Below are 5,227 nucleotides of genomic sequence, written 5' to 3'. Positions count from 1 at the left end.
CTTTCTAATTGATATACATGTTCCATATATGTCCCCACTTCCAATTCATATACATAGATGTCACAGTCTAAAGCAGGGGCCGGCAACGTATGGCTCTTGAGCCATATCTGGCTCCACCTCCTGACCTGCCAGTCTGGGCAGAGCCTCAGGATGTCCCCCAGGGGGCCCTTCAGCCCCTGCCCCATATTCCAGCGCCTTCTGCCTCCATCCTCCTCCTTCCACATGCATTTATGGCTCTCACAGCCAAAAAGGTTGCTGACTCCTTTAGATTCTAAAGCATTAGTATGACTATGTTACCCCCTGCTTAATGGGGTCCAGTAGCTCCCTCTTTGCACCAGGATCAAATACAAAAGTCCTCTGTTTTGTTGGTCATAGCCTGACTCTTTATTACTGTTTCAGTCATCTTTAACTTTACTCCCCTCCATGTGCTCTACAATTCAACTATGTGATGATCTTTACACAACTCCATCTCCTGTCTCCATGCCAGTATACTGCCAATTGGCCCCTGCCAATAATACTCTGACTCTTCACCTCTGCCTCTCAGTTTCTCTGGATTTTTTTGAGGCTCAAATCAGGTCCTATTTTTTTTAAAGGAAGCCTTTCCAAGACCTACTGCCTTCCCTGCTGGTATTATGTACCATCTTCTTTGTCTATATCTTATATGTATTTAATTAGAATGTTGAGTCCTTAATGGAAGGGATAGTATTTGTGCCTTTCTTTGTATCTTCAACTCCATATATGATGCCTGTCTTATTATAGTGGTTAACAAATGCTTGTTGACTGATTGACCAACTGACTTGCAGACCAGGCTAAGATTTTTTGGTACCTCAGTTTTGCAATAGGAATTAAATGAAATAATTGTGGTCTATCTAACATTAATTCAGGTTCAGTTAGGCATAAAAGAAGGACATTCAGAGGCAGCTGGATAGCTCAGTGGATTGAGAGTCAGGCCTAGAGACGGGAGGTCCTAGGTTCAAATCTGGCCTCAGCCACTTCCCAGCTGTGTGACCCTGGGCAAGTCACTTGACCCCCATTGCCCACCCTTACCACTCTTCCACCAAAGAACCAATACACAGAAGTTAAGGGTTTAAAAAATAAAAAATAAATAAAAGAAGGACATTCAGAGAGATTACAATGCTGACATACCTGCATGTAGTTTCATTGCTTCAGGGAAAGTGTTGGAGCAATTCTGGCATTGGACCTTTTGTATTCAGGCAAACAGAAGGCTATATCAATAGGTCAAGACTTTAGTCTTCACAGCCAAATAAGTCTCAAAGATCATTTCAAATGTCTAAAGGTAAATAATTAGCACAGCACATGTATCAGGATTGCTATACTTCCAATCTATATACTCAAATATTCAAAATATTCAAGCAGTTCTATGATCATATTTATTTGGATATCAGTGATGCAGATTTCCATGTCCTCCCTTATATTCAACATATGGTGTCCTCTAAACATGATGAAAACCTTGATCATTTTCTCCTGACATCTTGAGGATGTCAGTGGAATACTCTGCCTACTTATTTCTTGCCATCACCATCTTCTTTTCTGATCTCGTATCAAATTGTTGACATAAAGAGCTCAGGCCTCAATTTTATTATGGAAGAACTAGAAATTCAAAAACATTAAACTCTTATTTTTTCCTCACTTGTTATCTGTCCTTGGAGGAATTGCTAAGATTTGGATTAGGGAGATCACTAAGGTTCCCTTGGGTACAAACCCCCCCCCCCAAACCTTTAACAATCTTCATAGAAGAGTTGTATGGTCAACTTTCAACAATTATTTGTTAATTCTTTTCAAAGCTGACCTCCAGTAGGGTTCCTATAACATAATCAGGTCAAGTTTTAAATATATCACCTGTTTAAAAAAAGAATAAAATATCATATACTTTTAAAATGTCTAGCCTCTACAAAAAGTGGTGTCAGAAACAAGATCTTTACAGGAAGTTGGCTAAACTGAAAACTCATATGAAGGACATATCTGGCACAGAACAGGATACTAATGTAAACAGTGTTCCTGAAGTAAACAAAATTAAGAAGAAGAGGTCACTAAGAGTGGCAGAATTATACTGTATGGGCAAGTCTTCCCATCTTTCAACTGAAAAATTCTTGGAGTAATTGATTTGAATATACAAAATGAATTAGGATTCAGTGTATTTATCTTTTCAGAAGATTAGTGAAAGAGTTGAATCATACAAATTCAGCTCTCTTTCCCCCTATCTTTTCCTCCCTCCCTCCTCCCTTCCTTCTCTCCTCCCTTCTTTCCTTTCCTCATCTCTTCCTTTCCTCCTTTCTTCCTTCCTTCTTCCCTCCTTCCATCCCTCCCTCCCTTCCTTCCTTCCTTCCTTCCTTCCTTCCTTCCTTCCTTCCTTCCTTCCTTCCTTCCTTCCTTCCTTTTTTTCTTTTCTTTTTTTCCCTCCCTCCCTCCTGTCTGGGTTTTTGTGTTTCCTTGTCTCTTTCTATATCCCTTTCTTTGCCTGTCTCTCAATCTTTATTTCTCTATCTCTCTTTGTCTCTGTCTTTCTGTCTCTGTCTGACTGCCTCTCTCTCCATATATGTCTGTGTATGTCTATGTAGATATATTTCTATGTATAAATACACAAACACATATGTATATACTTATATTTCTTCCTTTATTTCTTTCCTTTTCTCCTCCCCCAACTCCACCCCAAATCCAATGAGAAAAGTTCAGTAGCACTGGAACATTTACAAATGTACCTTCAAGGACTGTCCCAACATAAAAACACATACACAGACTCACACACACCCCATGATACCTCTAGATATAGTGGATAGGAAGGGTTCAACATCAGTTTATTTTAAAACACCTCTAGCTTAATCCATGTTCTTTATTCTTTATGAAAAGAAATGTTCTATCTTCCAACTTCATGACAGGTAGTTTTGAATGATATTTGGGGTTTGCGTTTTCTTTTTTATTCTAACTAGTTTAGAAAGATCTTATCCAAGCAAGGGAATTGAAGCCAAAATACCATCCTTGCCTGAGTGAAACAATATAAAAATATTTTCACCATTTAATTACAATTTACCATCTACACACAATCTTTTTACTCAGCTCCATAAATCAACATTGCAATAATGTAACAGGTAATCATTTAGTCATGCTTAGTGAAATGCTATTTGTATTGGCTTTGTAATGCTCTGGGTTGATGAAGAACAAGGAAGCAGTGTTGAGGTTACAAGGAGAAATGGCACTTGCCACCCCTGCAATTATGGCAAATGTTAGTGAGGGTGTCGATTTGTTTAATGAGGGAATTGTAAATGCACAGCCAGAGACTGGCATTTATTTGGAGTTTGGTACTGTTAGCAAAAAGCCAAGTGATCTCCTCCCAAGTGGAAAGAGAATCCTATACATGAGTATTTGCATGAGTTTGGGTTTTTTAAAATAATGAAAGGGAAAGAATACAATTATCCTATGACAGTATTTAATTTTTTCTTCAAGGCCAGTGTGATCTTTGAAGGAGAAATGAGTTCTTATTCTGATATTATTAACTGATTTACAAGATGAATGAACAAGTCAATTCATAGCACTCTCACTTGAGTTCCACATCTGTAAAATAGAAATAAGGCAATTTTGTCAAAATAGAATAAATAGCAGAGAATGATAAGGGCTTCATTGCTTAAATTATTTTTTAAATAGTGAAGGACTAAAAGGATGTCTTTGCCTGAAAAATTAAAAAATCAATTCAATTAATTTAATTTTAAATTAATACATTTAAATTAATAAAATTTAATTTAATAAAAAATTTTAAAATCATACCCCCAATTTAAAGTATCTAGTGTCTTAGCATCAGACATTCTATAAAATCAGAGATTTTAAATGGAATTATTGTGAAGGCAAAGGGTGGTAGTAGGAGCTGGACTTGTGTCTTCAGTGGAGCTCTTAGTGAGGAAACTCCCTCTTTTTGTCCAGATTACACAAGTTATTCTGCAACTCATAGCTTTAGACTGCTATGTATTTATCAGTAGAGCAATATGCCCTGAGAAAAAATTTTAAATGGTTTTGATGGTGCTAAATACACAGGGGGCATGTTTTTGTTTTTAAGGATAACTGACACATTTTAAAAATTATCTTCAATTGTTTCACTTTTTCCTAGACTCAGTTGCTTTTTCACACAAAGTTTAAAAAGTTACCTACTTAAAGGAATACATTCAGTAGAAAAAAGAAAACATTACAAGGAAGACAAACCTGCGGAGGCAAGTTTGCTTGATCAAAGGACTCTTCATAGTTTTAAAAGAAAGTAATTTTTCAGGAGCTTCTATATCAGTGGCCAACAATGTCACTGGTGACAAGGAGAGAACTTCCTGCAGGAAATATAGCCAGGAACTGTGTCAAGAACTCAGACTGAGCAACAAACTAACACTGAAAACTATGGCAGCTGAGATATGTGTACTACCCCTTTCTGGCTTGACTATAAGGCCATATCATTAGTATAACTAACTGACTTTCAAGCCCACACTGAAGAAATGAATCAATAAATTGGGCCTCATTGCAGCTATCCTGACATTATTGATCTTTAGTTTGGATTATTTAATTTATTATTTTGATTAATTAAAATTATTTAATTAATTAAAATTATTTAATTTATTATTTTAATTAATTAAAAATCAACTTGGAAGTTTTAGCCAACTACAAATGGAACTGTGACCCCTACTTCCTTTTCAAAACCCCATTTCTAATATAATTGGATTGTAGAGACTATTGCCATTTTTTAGGCATCTTCAGGTGGATGGCATCATGGAGTGAGGAAGACCAGAGTTCAGATCTAGTCCCCAACACTTGCTAGCTGTGTGACCCAATGCAAGGCATTTACCTGCTCTTAACTTTAGTTTCCTAATCTGTAAAATGGGGATAATAATAGTATCTACATAATAAGATAGTCAACATTACAGAGGATAACAGTACTATCATCATCAATTATCAAAAATGGTTGAACAAATATAAACTTTTGTAAATTTTAAAGTGTATACAAATATTAGCTATTATTATTATCTTTGTAGAACATAGGATTTTTAATTATTCTTAGATTTAAGTTCATAAAGATAGTTATTACTTTATCTTCTGACATCTAGGTTGACCAAAATCCTTATAGAAATCAGTAATAGTAGTAGTAGTAGTAGGAGGAGGAGGAGGAGGAGGAGGAGGAGGAGGAGGAGGAGGAGGAGAGAGAGAGAGGAAGGGAGGGAGGGAGGGAGGGAGGGAGGAA

The sequence above is a fragment of the Gracilinanus agilis genome, chromosome 2 (assembly GCF_016433145.1).
Source record: "Gracilinanus agilis isolate LMUSP501 chromosome 2, AgileGrace, whole genome shotgun sequence".
In the NCBI taxonomy this organism is placed as follows: Eukaryota; Metazoa; Chordata; class Mammalia; order Didelphimorphia; family Didelphidae; genus Gracilinanus; species Gracilinanus agilis.
Note: the sequence above shows the minus strand (reverse complement) of the source record.